The following is a 14,992-nucleotide window of genomic DNA, read 5'->3' as shown; positions in this document are numbered from 1 at the left end:
TCACACACATACACACACACACACACACACACACACACACACACACAGCTTTTTCCATGCAGTAGCACATCTGGATAATATCTGAAGTCTTGGTAGCTTGCTTCCCCTCCATTCTCCTACAAATGGAGTGTGGAAGGTTTTTTTGCTTCCCCATACCCCATGGGAGCTTTTTATTGAAGCTCTAGGACTTAATAAGCACAGCTACTCATACACACTTAACCAAAGAACAGTCTTCTATTGGGGAAGGTCATTTTTTTTGGGGGGTGGGGTGGACCTATAGCTTGTAAACAATAAATCTGGAGGGAGGAAGGGGCCACCTGCCTAGTTGACCAGATCAGCCAAACCACCTCTGGCTACAACCGAAGTGGCAGACATGGCAACAATTTTTCTTCTCACATCCAAGAACTCCCACATTTTCATCAACATGAGTTCGAATCCTCTGAATAATCTCCCCAAGGAAGAGAAAGGTTGAAATCACTTTACTGCTTTGTCTAGAGCCTTCCTTTTGGAGACAGTGTTTTTTGTTATGTAGTCCAGGTTGGCCTATAACTTGTAACCCTCATGCCTCTACCCTTCTGCTATCTTGAGTAGACCCTTACTTGAGCCCAGTCAAGGCTTCATTTGGCAAGAGCAGCTTTGGTGACAACTGGCCAAAAGTTCTAATGAATGTCCCAATTTTAACTCTATGACAGTGGTTCTCAACCTGTGAGTCATGACCCCTTTATGGGCCAATGACCCTTTCACAGGGGTCATATATCAGATATATCCTGCATATCAGGTATTTACATTATGATTCATAAAAGTAGCAACATTACAGTTATGAAGTAGTAATGAAAATAATGCTATGGTTGGGGTCACCACAACGTGAGGAACTGTACTAAAGGGTTGCAGCAGTAGGAAGGCTGAGAACCACTGCTCTATGAAGATTATAAAGGTCATGGCCTCCCTCACTGCAAACTCAGGTTGGCTTCTCAGTAGTTTACCTTGGTGGATTTGGGGTAGATCCAGTATTGGTCATAGTATACAAGCCCATTCTTTTGACCTGCATGAGGACAAACGAGGTTTCTGCACATCAATGGGTAGAAGCCTGAGAGAGCTGGGAAGGAGACAGGCTCATGAATACTGACGTGTGAAGAAAGAAACAACAACAGAAAGGAAGGGCGTTATTTGAGAGACAGAGAGGCCAGGAGTTCGGAGACAGGAGCAAGAAGGCCAGCAGGATTTTGAGGCCCTGGAGGTATGAATCATTTTATTTTATTTGCTCTTATTGTTTCAATATAAATGTTTAGATTAGTGTACAAAGTAACAGGAATCATTATGGCATTTCACACACACACACACACACACACACACACACACACATATACATGTCAATGTCACATTTATATCATTATAGTTTGTTTTCATTAATTCCTCTCCTTGATGCTGTCTCCCATCCCCCCCGAAACTTCTGATTTTTCTTTCTTTTTCTCTATTTAGTACTACCTCTGTTTTTCTATTGCAAGTGTCTCACTGCCCTCTGTAATTTTCTAGCTCCCTTATGATTTCTTCATTTCCTCTCATGAACTCCTTTCTAGTTTGAGACTTAGAAACACACACACACACACACACACACACACACACACACACACACACACACACACAACTACAGATGATTTTAAATCTAGGTTCCATATATGAGAGTAAATGTGTTTTTCTCCTCTGGAGTCTGGCTTATTTTGCTTTACATAATGGTTGCCAAGTGTACTCATTTTCCTATAAATGTCATGATTTCCTTTTCCATTATGGTTGCATAAAATTCCATTGTGTGTATGGCCACATTTTTTATCCTTTCATCTGTTGATGGATATCTAGGAAGGGGGGAAGGGAGGGAGGAGAGAGAGAGAGAGAGAGAGAGAGAGAGAGAGAGAGAGAGAGAGAGACAGATATTCTTAACTCTGGTGGAGCATTTGACAGGCATGTATAAGGCCACTAGGATTAATTCCCAGCAACACACACACACACACACACACACACACACACACACACAGAGAGAGAGAGAGAGAGAGAGAGAGAGGAAAAGAAAGAGAATTGGTGCCCAGAGTGTGCTTCAGTAGCGTATCACTTGCATGCAGCCCTGGGTTCCATCACCAGCACTACAAAAATAAATTTGAGCCGGGCAGTGGTGTCACACACCTTTCATCCCAGCATTTTGGAGGCAGAGCCAGGCAGATCACTGGGAGTTCAAGGCCAGCCTGGTTTACAGAGCGAGTTCTAGGACAGCCAGGGCTACACAGAGAAACCCTGTTTCACCCCCCCCCCATGTGTTACCATTTTACTTTGTGTATGTCATTACAATACTGAAATCTTGTAGCATGTTTATGAATCTTTCTTCACACACCTATAGTTAAGTGCTTATGATACATTAGGAAATCTGAGGATAGTGTATTCTCCTATATTGACTCACCTAAAACACAGACTTAAAGAGATATTTCTCAGTGTTGAACTGAGACATCTTACTCGTACATTTTCCCCACATAGGCACACCATCCCAGCTGCAGCAGGCTCTGCACTACATGGGGAAGACAGATGTGATTTGGACCCTATAGAGCTTGGAGTCAAGTGGAGTGGGAGGTCTCTCATTTAAATGCCCTGGATGCTCGTTAGAATCCATTAAACTACATATGAATTTATTTCTACAGTGTCAAATCCCCTTAGCATTATCTACTGAAGGAAAACATATGGCATCCCATGACCCAACAACTGCACTGCTACATATAGAATCAAGAAAAGTGGTGTCCATGTCTGCCAAAAAACTTCATGAGACGTTCAAAGCAGCTTTGTTCCTAATAGGCAAGAGCTAGAGATAACTCTAGCTCTCAGTGACAGGACGATGGATAAATACGGTATATTCACACAAACAGAACACTACACAGCAATCTGATAAAAACAGGCCCCTGCTGCACTTAACCACATACATGATTCACAGACATGATAAGTGAAGGAAGCCAGACACCCAAGAGGAAATACTGTGCACTTCCACTTAAGTGAAGTTCAAGAGTGTGTAAAGCAAATTCACCGTGATGGAACTCAGGACACTAGCTCTGCAGTGAGGAATGATGTTGACCAGATTTAGTGCATACCTGCCAAGAAGACCTCATAAATGTCCTAATTGCGTTGTTGTCCTTCTGAGATGCTAGAACGGCTGTCAAGGTCTTGGTCTCCCTTGCTAAAATAAGCAGTAGACTCAGGTTTGCTGGTGACAGTTTACTTTGGTGGATTTTCGGGGAGAGTCAACATTAGACAAACGCAAGCTAGTCCTTTCACTTTGCGTGAGGACAGGTAAGGCTTTTTGCAAGCAAAGGGTAGAACCTTAAGAGAGTTGAGAATAAGACCGATTCAAAGAAGGAGGCAAGAGAAAGGAGCGACCCCGGGAGACAGGACTAGACAGAAGCAGGGTGTGGGAGTCAGGCAGGCCGAGGGATTGGAGAAGGGAGCAAGGACGCCCGCAGGACTTGGAGGCCCCGGAGGTGTGTGTGAAGGTGTGTGGAGGGCTGTTTCCGGCAGTCGGGGAGCCACACGGGCAGAATGGCTGTCTTGTTCAACTCCCTGGACTCTACCCAGGCGGTGTTGACACTCTCCTCTACTTCATGACTGCCCATCTGTTCCGTTTCTGCACTAAGGCGTGTTTTCTTAAAATATGGTCAGATTCTGTGGTGAGACTGAATCAGTCTTTTCATTTTTGAAATTTTGTTTGCTCTTCTTATTTTGTCAACAAATTTTATGCAGAATAATGTTTCACTGTGTCATTTTCATGTCTACATGTCATTATACTTTGTTGTCATTCATGGCTCCCTCCACCGCCCCCTCCCATACTCTCTGCCCCTCTTTGTTGGGTTATCTTCCCTCCCATGTCTCCCCCTAAAATTGACAGCCTCTTTTTTTGATTTTTATTGTCACACACATACATATCTGTATGTGTATGCACAAATATATAAATACACAATGCTGAGTCCATTTTGTTGTTTGTGTGTATACGGCTTCAGGGCTGGCCCCTTTGTATTGAATAACCGATCCAGGAGCCCATCTCTGCGAAAGGCGAATTCTCCCTTTCTCCACAGTCATTAGTTGCCTGTAGTTCTTTGTCGAGGGGTGGGACTCTATGAACCCCCTCCCTTGCACTCTGCATTGGTGTGATCACTATTGATTTACCATTGTTTGTGCAGACATTTCTAGGAGAGGTTTTCGCAGTAGACTTCCCAGCATTCTTTAATATATATATATATATAGTATAGTGTTCTGTCTGCATGTTTGCCTACAGGCCAGAAGAGGGCGCCAGATCTCATTACGGATGATTGTGAGCCACCATGTGGTTGCTGGAGATTGAACTCAGGACCTCTGGAAGAGCAGCCAGTGCCCTTAACCGCTGAGCCATCTCTCCAGTCCTTCCCAGCATTCTTGCTCTAACAGTCTTTCCAGCCCTTCTTTTACCATGTTCCCTGAGCCATAGATGCTGGAGCTGTGATATAGATATATCTACCGGGGCTGGGCTCCCCATCACCATTAATCTCTGCATTATTTCCAGTTATGGCTTTCTGTGATGGTCTCCATTCGCTGTAGAGGGCCTTCTTAGATGGGGAGTGGCTGTTGCACTTATTTGAGGGTGTAAGGCTAAGATTTAGAATGTAGGAAGAAATTATGCTGGTCTAGCAAACTGGTGGTAGTGGATTCTTTTCACAGGTCTATGACCTCACTAGCCCCAGGAAGTGAGGTTTCCAGGACCAGGCATGATTTCCATACTGTTGCATGAGTGCCACTTAATGCACCTTTGCATACATCTTGCCATGCTAGTCATTGTTGTGCATCATAGTCATCACAGCTGGATAGGACTATTTGTTACTTCCCTCCCTTGGCAGCTTGAATAGTATTTTCTAGTACCATGGAAGCTAGACTGCAGGAAAGAGGCTTTCAGGTCCAATCCAGCTTGAACCATCCAAGTCCTGTGTCCTGAGTGCATGGTATCTTCAGCAAAAGGGGTAACCTTTAACCTCTGAGAGGCAACCAAGGAAATATATGGTTTGAGGAGTCACTTGGATTACCCTGAGTCACCATTTGAAAGGAGGTTTCTCCTGCCTGGTACTGGGGTTTTTGTTAGTCTATTTTTTTAATATGAAAATTTATTACTGTGTTTCCATAGTAAAGTGGCAATTAATAAGGCAATCCCCCGTAGTCTTATCTGATAGTCAAAAGGGTTTTATTTTGGTGTGGCTTACAACCAGCAAATGGTTACAGAATCCAGGAGAGACGAGACACAGTCCAACTCAGTTCTCTGGAGAACTCTGACTTGGTCTGCAATCCAGCATCCAGCATCACAAGGTAGCCAAGACAGTGATCATGAACACATTTCCCCTCTTAAGGGGTTCCTGTCTCATCCACGCCTGAGCAGGGCAGGTAGCTAGCCGTTACCTGCTGCCTTCTAGTGGCAGTGTTTCAGGGGTGAATGAAGCACAGACACCCACCCCTACACCATAGTCAAAATTTCTGATCATAGTTTCCTTCTTGCCTTTGTACAGGGCCAAAAGACGCACTGGGCAGCCTTAAAACAGACTCCAGGGATATGATCTACAGCATGACTTTTTAGACCAAATCCAGCAACTTCATCATTTTCCTCAATGAAGTTTGAGCAGCCATCATTGGGCACAGAATCTATGATTTCCTAGCTGTTGTTGGTGGGCTGCACCCTGTCACACTTCCTGATGGCAGAATTTGGCTGTTTGGCTTCAACCCCTATTTTTTCCAGTACAACTCCCTTTGCATGAGAAGAACTGGTTTTCAGGGCTGTGCCCAAATAGGCTTGCTTGTATTGTTTACCATGCCACTTCTGGTTCTGTCCGTGAATGTGAAGCTTCCTGGCAGTGTGAAGACCACAACAGTTACTGGTGCATGAGAGAGAGAGAGAGAGAGAGAGAGAGAGAGAGAGAGAGAGAGAGAGAGAGAGAGAGAGAGAGAGGAAAAAGAGCTAGTCTATGGTTTTAGAGGAGAGCATTGTCAGCTCGTGTGTGTGTGTGTGTGTGTGTGTGTGTGTGTGTGCAGTCTATAATTATAATTTTAGGTAAATATAAGATAATATGGTTCCTTGAGGCTTTGACATTATCTCTTATTTCTCCTTCTGTATTGACCTCCCCCCCATCCTCATTTCCCACTTCAAATCACCTGCATCCTGATAATACACCCCCTTATCCCTCCTTCCCCACTGGTCCATATATATGGTCACTTTGTAATTTCCTGATTTCTGCTGTTGTTTTATGTTTTATACTCACATCTGAAGCTTTGGAGCTAGGAACTGCAGATGAGAGAGAACACATGCATATATAATTTTAAATACAGTGTTTGTATATGAGCATGCTGTGCTGTATTTGTCTAAATCTGGCTTATTTCATTTAGTGTAATGATTTCCAGTTGCATCCATTTTCTGAAAAATGTCACGATTTCATTTTCCTTTATGGATCCCAAATATTCCATTATGTATCTATAGCTCATTTTCTTTTAAAACTATTTATTTCTAGCCGGGTGGTGGTGGTGGTGGTGGTGGTGGTGGTGGTGGTGGTGGTGGTGGTGGTGGTGGTACACGCCTTTAATCTCAGTACTCAGGAGGCAGAAGCAGGTGGATCTGTTTGAGTTTGAGGACAGCCTGGTCTACAGAGGGAGTTCCAGGACACACAGAGCTACACAGTGAAACCTTGTCTCAGAAAATGAAAAAAAAATATTTCATGTGTATAGATGCTTTGTCAGTGTGTATGTTTGTGCACCAAGTACATGCAGTGTCCATGAAGATTAGAAGAGGATGTTGGATTATTGAAAAAAAAAAAGTAGCCAAATGAATGGAAACACATGAACTATGAACCAAAGGCTGAGGGGCCCCCAGCTGGATCAGGCCCTCTGAATAGGTGAGACAGTTGATTGGCTTGATCAGTTTGGGAGGCAACTAGGCAGTGGGACCGAGTCCTGTGCTCATTGCATGAGTTGGCTGTTTGAAACCTGGAGCTTATGCAGGGATGCTTGGCTCTGGCTGGGAGGAAGGGACTGGACCTGCCTGGACTGAGTCTACCAGGTTGATCGAAGTCCTCGGGGGAGGCTTTGCCTTGGAGGAGGTGAGAATGGGGGGTGGGCTGGGGGGAAGGGGAGGTGGGCGGGAGGGGGGAGAACAAGGGAACCCGTGGCTGATATGTAGAACTGAATGGTATTGTAAAATAAAATAAATAAAATTTTAAAAAAGGGGGTATCAAATACCCAGAAAAAAAAGAAGAGGGTGTTGGGTTCTCTGGGACTGGCGTTACAGTGGATTATGAGGCAGAAGAGCAGCAGCAAGCACTCTTAACCTCTGAGCCATCTCTCTAGTCCTATACTTCATTTTCCGTAGCCATTCATGTAGCCAGAAGGTTTCTCGGGTCCTGCCTGCTCCTCCCTCCCCACTGGACCCACAGCCACTTATAAAGTCATCTTTCAGAGGCTTAATATTATTTGTAACTGCTTGGCCATTAGCTAAGGCTTATTATTGACTAACTGTTACACTGACATTAACCCATAATTCTTATTTATGTTTAGCCACATGGCTTGGTACCTTTTTTCAGTTCTGTCTTGTCATCTTGCTTCCTCTGTGTCTGGCTGGCAACTCCTGACTATAGATGTAACCAACCGTCTTATCAAACAAGAAACACAGAAACAATGCAAAAGAGAAAGCCGAGAGGTCAGAGCTCAGAGCCAAAATCTCACCCTTCCGCCTGCGGTGTCCCAGCCTCCCGAATGAGGGGTCTCTTACCTGTCTGTTCGTCTATTTAAAGTATTTTGTTCTGCCTTCTCATTGGTTGCAAACCCAAACACGTGACTGCCTCGTCACTGTCTGAATGCACAGCCCCCTAGGTCTTAAAGTCATATGTCTCCAATGCTGGCTATATCCCTGAACACACAGAGATCTATGGGATTAAAGGCGTGTGCCACCACCGCCACACTCTTGCTATGGCTCTAATAGCTCTGACCCCCGGGCAACTTTATTTATTAACATACAATCAAAATAATATTTCAGTACAATTAGATTACCACCACACCTGACTCAACCCTTCCTTTTCCCAGAATACTCCTCATCTGCTTGCCCCTTCTATACTTCCTGTCTGGCTACTGGCCAATCAGTATTTTATTAAACCAGTGTACAAAAGCATTATCCCACAGCAATTCATCAGCTGATAGACATCTAGGCTGGTTCCCTTACCTAGTTATTGTGAACTATAGCTATTAGAATACCTAGCTATTGTGAAAAATGCACTAGAGTATGGTTGATATATGCAGCGAATACTCCACTGGAGTAAGCTGATTTTCCTTTTCCCAGAAGGCATCAGTTGCAAATAGCTTCTTGGTTAGGGCTGAAACTTTGTGTTCATTTCTACTCAGTGCTTGAATTTTGTTTGGTTTGAACTTGTACAGATCTTGTGTGTCTTTTCATGGTCTCTGTGAGTTCATGTGTGTATCCATCCTGTTGTGTCTGGAAGATACTTGTGTCTAGAAGACACTTCCTTGGAGTCATTCACTACCTCTGACTCTTACAATCTTTCTGCTTCGTCTTCTGCATAGATATCTCATTTAGGGCTGTGCTCCAAAGTCTTTCATTCTCTGCATATTGTCTAGTTGTGGGGCTCTATGCTAATTATCATCAATTATAAGAAGAAGTTTCTTTGATGAAGGTTGAGTTATGAATTAATCTATGGGCATAGCAATATGTCATTAGGAGTCATTTTATTGCTATGTTCCTTTAGCTGAATAATAATAGGTTTCCCCCTAGGTTCATGGCCTATTGAGTCTCAGGTTCTTGGCTTCTTTAGCAGTGTTAGGTATGAGTTCCACCTCATGGAATGGGCCTTAAATCCAATGGAAATGTGGATGGTTACTTCTATAATGTGTATGCAACACTACCACACACTAGTGTATATATCTTCTTTTTTTTTTTAAGATTTATTTATTTTTTATGTATACAGCATGTATGCCTGCAGTCCAGAAGAGGGCACTAGATCTCATTACAGATGGTTGTGAGCCACCATGTGGTTTCTGGGAATTGAACTCAGGACCTCTGGAAGAGCAGTCAGTGCTTTTAACCTCTGAGCCATCTCTCCAGCCCACACTAGTGTATATTTCAGGCAGGTCTGTGTTGTAGATCACAGGATTTGTAGCTTGGAAATATTGATGGTTACTCTTCTCATCTAGTAGCACGAAATGAGCACCATGAATGCTGGGCAGTAGGGGTGAACTTCTAGTTGGGCATCAGCTCAATTTCCTCATGCCCAATGGTAGAAGTCAGTTCTACCATCAGGTTCTGGAGAGCAGCCAATAAAAGCTACTGATTTTTGTGTTGATTTTGGGTCCTGCTACTTTACTGAAACTATCTATCAGAAGTGTTTCCTGGCATAGAATTAAGGTCTTTTTTTTTTTTTTTTTTTTTTTTTTTGGTTTTTCGAGACAGGGTTTCTCTGTGTAGCTTTGCGCCTTTCCTGGAACTCACTTGGTAGCCCAGGCTGGCCTTGAACTCACAGAGATCTGCCTGCCTCTGCCTCCCGAGTGCTGGGATTAAAGGCGTGCGCCATCACCACCCGGCTGAATTAAGGTCTTTTAATTTTAAAATCCTGTCATCTGCAAATAGGGATTGTTTGACTTCTTTCTTTTCTGTATCCTACATTTCCTTTTCTTGTCTTATTGCACTAGCTAAGACTTTAAACATTGTACTGAATAAGTGGAGAGAGTAGGCACCCTTATCTCATTAGCAATTTCACAAGAAATGCTCTGTTTTCCCCCATTTAATACAGCGTTGGATATAGGTTTGTTGTATATAGCATTTATTATGTTGAGATATATTACTTGTATTCCTAGTTTTTTTCAGGAATTTATCATGAAGGGTTGTGGAAATTTGCTGAAGGTCGTCTGTGTATCAATTGAGATGACCATGTGATTTCTGTCCTTCAGTCTATTTATATGCAGAATTATACTTATTGATTTGTTCATATTGAGCTAACCTTTCATCCATAAAATGGAGCTAACTTGGTCATGGTATGTGGTTTTCTAAGTGTGGTTTTGAATTTGGCTTGCCAGAATTACATTGAGAAATTTTCATCTATGTTCATTGGGGTTATTGGTCTAGTTGTCTTTTTAGTTTGTCCTGGTTTTGGTATCAGGGTAAGGCTAGCTTTGAAGCATGAGTTTGTTAGTGTTCCTGTGTTTTCTGTTTTATGGAACAGTTTGAAGAATATTGGTGTTTGCTTTTCTTGCAAAGTTTTGTAGAATTCAGCAATGAATCTATTTGGTCTCTTTATTACTGCTTCAATCTTGTTGGCTTTTAATAAAGGTAAGTTGTCTAGAATCTTCATTTAATTTTGGCACATCATTCACTGTTCAGGAATTTACCCCTTTCTTCTAGATTTCTCAGTTTTTGGAATATATGTTTTCAATGTATTCCCCAACGATTCTCTAGATTTTATTGGAATAGACAAAACTCTCTTTCTTTCACCTTGACTTTTATTAATTTGTGTCTTCTTTCTCTTCATTTTGGCTACTTTAGCCAGGGATTGGTCAATCTCACTCATTTCTTCAAAGCATCAACTCTTTGATTGATATGTTTGATTGATGATATTGATATTTATAATTTTAGTTTGCATTTAATTAATTTCAGCCCTGATTTTTATTATTTCGTGCTGCATGCTGGTTTTGAATTTGAATTGTTATTGTTTTTCTTGGACCTTGAGGTATATCATTAGATTACTTATTTGAGATCATTCTGATTTTTTTGTATTGCTGGCACCATCAGCTGCTGCAAATCGTTCCTTTTAGAACCACCTCACCTCTATCTCAAAGATTCTGATAAACTGTGCTTTCATTTTCATATGATTTAAGGCGTTTAAAAATACCCTCTCTGATTTATTCAGCACTACATTTACGAGTATATTGTTTAGTCTCCATGTATTTGCTCTAGTTTTATTGTACCGCAATCCAATAAGATACAAGAAGATTTTTCAGTTTGTGTTTGTCAGAAACCGATTTGTGGCCAACAGTGTGGCTTGTGTATATGTGTACGTGTTTGTGTGCACGTGGAGGGCATAAACTGATATTGGATGTCTTTCTCAATTGTTTTTCACCTTGTTTTTTGAGACAAGTCTCGCACTGTACCTGGAGCTCACTGACTCAGCTACACTGGCTAGCCAGTGACCTCCAAGGATCCTCCTTGTCTCTGCCTCCCAGCACCAGGATTACAGTCACATGCTGTCTGTCACACTTGATTTTTTGCATGGCTGCTGGTTATTGAATTCAGGTCCTCATGGTTACACTGTGAGCACTTTACTGACGATCTAACTCCCTAGCCCTGAATGCGTTCTATTTCACAGAAGGTTGGTTCCATGGGCTCCTGAAAAGAATTTGTATTTTATATCTGCCAGATGGAATATTCTGTGTATGTCTATAAAGTTCATTTAATCTATGGTATAGCTTAACTTTGAGGTTTCTTTGTTAATTTTCAGTTTGGATGACTTATCTAGAGATAAGAATAGGGTATTAAATCATTCAATATTATTGTATCAGGACCCATTTGACCTGCTATGTTAGGATTCTATTGATGTGATAGGACACCATAACCAAAAGTAACCTGGGGGAGGGAAGAGTTTATTTCAGCTTACAGTTCAACATGACAGTCCATTATCAAAAAAAAAAGGTCAGGGTAGAACTCAGGGCAGGAACATGGAGGCAGGAATTGAAGCAGAAATCATGGAGGGGTGCTTTTTACTGGCTTTTCCCTCATGGTTTGCTCAATCTGCTTTCTTATATATCCCAGGACCACCAGCCCAGAGATGGCACCACAGGCAATGGGCTGGGTCCTCCCACATAACTAACATCAATGATTAATCAAAAAAACAAAACAAAACAAAAACGTTCCACAGGCTTGCCTACAGGCCAATTTTTTGGAGGCATTTTTTTTTCAGTTGAGATTTTCTTCTCTCATCTGACTCTAGCTTGTGTTAAGTTGACATAACACTAGCCAGCACACCTATTACACCCATTAGTGTTTTTTTTTTTTTAATGAAATCAGGGGCTGAAGAGATGGCTCAGCCATTAAAGGCTAGGCTCACAACCAAAATATAAAAATGAAATCGGGAGCTCTGATATCTTGGTGCATATGTATTTCCAATTGTTTTTTCTTGTCTTATTGTTTGAGCTAAGACTTTGAGCAGTATATTGAAGAAGAGGAGCAAGAAAGAGCACCTTTGCTTTATTCCAGATTTCAGAGGAAATACTGAGTTTCCCTCCATTTAGTTTAATGTTGGCTACAGGTTTCTTTTTAAAAATTTATTCTTTGAGCCAGGTGGCGGCGGCACACTTTAATCCCAGCATTCAGGAGGCAGAGGCAGGTGGATCTCTCTGAGTTCAAAGCCAGCCTGGTCTACAGAGCAAGTTCCAGGACAGCCATGGCTGCACAAAGAGACCCTGTCTTGAAAAAACTGAAAAAAAAAATCCAAATAAACAAATAATCACACACAGAAACAGAAACAAACAATTGTGATGCTAGAACTTTGCATCTGAATTACATTAGCTTCTCTAAGGCTTGAGGCAATTGTAATTCTCTTTTTGTTCCTTGGCCAGTTTGACTCACCTAGCAAAATCCTGCAATGATGCTCGCACAGCTGCTGCTCCCCACGTCATGTTTACCTGAAGGGAGAAATGGTTCTTGTAGTGTGGGTGTTTAGAGATCAACAAAAGAAAACACGGGGCTCTTCTCACGGTGGCTCATTACACAGGCCATGGGTAAATGTACTGCAGATGTAATATGATATATCTATTCACATGAACACCAGGGTGAGTCCTTGTTTATACAGAATGCTATTGTTATGAGATGATGTTCATGCAGTCAGTTGATAGGCAAATGATGTCAAATAGCCAGGCCATCTTCTTGGCACATGCCTATTAACTCTGAATTGTTTTATAAAGTCCTTGGCAATAGAACAACTTGAACCTTCAACATCCTGTGAAGCACAATTTTTAGCTTATTCTGGAAAATCTTAGCTAGTTCACCAGAAAGGTCATTGTGCTTTGTTTTGGAAAAGGATTCAAGGGCTCTGGGTGTTTTCCTGATGCTGTTTGTCAGTTTCCTACAGGCAAAGTATTGGAGTCTATGGAAAAATAGCATCTAACTTTTATAGGATCGTGTTTCTTATTCCTTGTTGTGTGCCCATCCTTCTTTTTTCCCCAACATTTTTATAAATTCTCATTCTGACGATACAGAGCCTAACTCTTATCTACATGATTTCTACGTGCTGCTTGTGTTTATGAACATATTCTGTGCTGAAGTATTTCTTGTTTCACATTGATAGTTTTATTTTGTTTAAATGATATTTTTATTCTTTGGAAGTTCCATACATTTATAGACTGTATATAAGTCATATTCATCCACCACTATCTCCCTTTAACTTATCCCCCTTCAGTCCCCATCTCACATCCCTCCCAGCTTCATGTTTTCTTTTGTTGTTGTTGTTGTTAGGAATAGCCACACGAGTCCAGTTAGCGCTGCCCATATGCACATGGGTATGTACCTATCCATTGGGGCATGAGCAACCTACCAGTGTCCGCAGTTCACCAAGGCAGACTGATTTTCTCTCCTCGCAGCTATCAACTGCTAATAGTGTCTTTGGTTAGGATTGGGGCCTCAAGGGGCTCTCTTCCATCCATGATGGAATGTTGACTGCTTGATCTTGTTCACTGTAGTGTTTCAGTGACCAATTTTTAGTTTGCTTTTTGGAGCCAAGCTCTTACTCTGCAGTCCAGGTTGAACTTCAACTTGCTATGTAGACCAGTCTGGCCTTGAACCTGTAAATGTCTTCCTGCCTTAGTTTGCCGAGTGCTAGGATTTACAGGTATATGCCATCATGCCCAGCCTTCAATAGCCTTTTCTTTTTGTGTGTGGGGGATAATTTTTCCTCTCCTTTGACATTCTTTAAGGTATTTAATTTTTTTGAGACAAGGTCTCAAAAACATAGCCCTGGCTTTCCTGGACTCACTCTGTAGACCAGGCTGGCCTCGAAATCTCAGAGATCTGTCTGCCTCTGCCTCCTGAGTGCTGGGACCAAAGGTCTCCTGGCTTTGTATATGTTTTTTTTCCCACTGAGGAGGTTCTGTAGCCAGGGCTGACCTTGAATTCCTGATCTTACTGTCTCTACTTCCAAGTGCTGGGACTACAGGCATGCATTACCACACCTAGCTCAAGGGAATAGTCTCTTGATTATTTTGATGAGGCTCTCACTATGCACTTGAGGTCATTTTGCTTCTGAGTGCTGGGGTAACAGGCATGGGCCAGCACCCCCAACTTTGATGGGGTGTTGATCGGTTCATTTTTACAAATTTCCAAAGCACACACAAAAAAAAATTGAAAACCAAACAAATGCAAGTGAACGGCTTAAAATATATTGGCTGAGATCAAATGCATTCCAGCAATTGAATATTACTAAAAGGAACTGACTTGTTAAGTCTATTTTTTTTCTTTTCCTTTTTCTGGTGCTGATAATTGAAACCAGGGTCTATGTACACATGCTAGGCAAGCATTCTACTGATGAGCTGTATCCCTAGCTCTGATAAAATCTTTTTATTTTAGTGTATGTGTGTTTGGTGTTTTTAGGTGCACGTGTGTTGTGTTTGGGTACATTTGGAGGCCTGAGATTGACACTGGGTGTTTTCTTTGGTTGCTGTCCACCTTATATATCTAGGCAGGGTCTCTAATTGAACCTGGAGTTTGCTATGTTGGCTAGTCTGGTTCACCAGCATGCTCCAGGTATCCTGTCTCTGCTCCCTGCATACTAAGTTATAAGCACACACCATCATAACTTCCCTGCATTTACATAGGTGCTGAGGTCTCCATGTTTGTGGAGCAAGCATTTTATCCATGGAGCCATCTCCCAAGCCCTTTAATGAAGTTTTTATGGTGTATACACAAGTTTTG

The 14,992-nt window shown here is 42.0% G+C and overlaps 1 pseudogene; it reads right to left on the bottom strand.

Moving 5' to 3' along the window:
• Nucleotides 1-5,441: 5,441 nt before the first annotated feature.
• LOC143271076 (small ribosomal subunit protein uS12 pseudogene) lies at nt 5,442-12,705 on the bottom strand (annotated as a pseudogene).
• Nucleotides 12,706-14,992: the final 2,287 nt, after the last annotated feature.

Source organism: Peromyscus maniculatus, chromosome X (genome assembly GCF_049852395.1).
Source record: "Peromyscus maniculatus bairdii isolate BWxNUB_F1_BW_parent chromosome X, HU_Pman_BW_mat_3.1, whole genome shotgun sequence".
In the NCBI taxonomy this organism is placed as follows: domain Eukaryota; kingdom Metazoa; phylum Chordata; class Mammalia; order Rodentia; family Cricetidae; genus Peromyscus; species Peromyscus maniculatus.
Note: the sequence above shows the minus strand (reverse complement) of the source record. Positions and strands in the feature narration are given on the sequence as shown.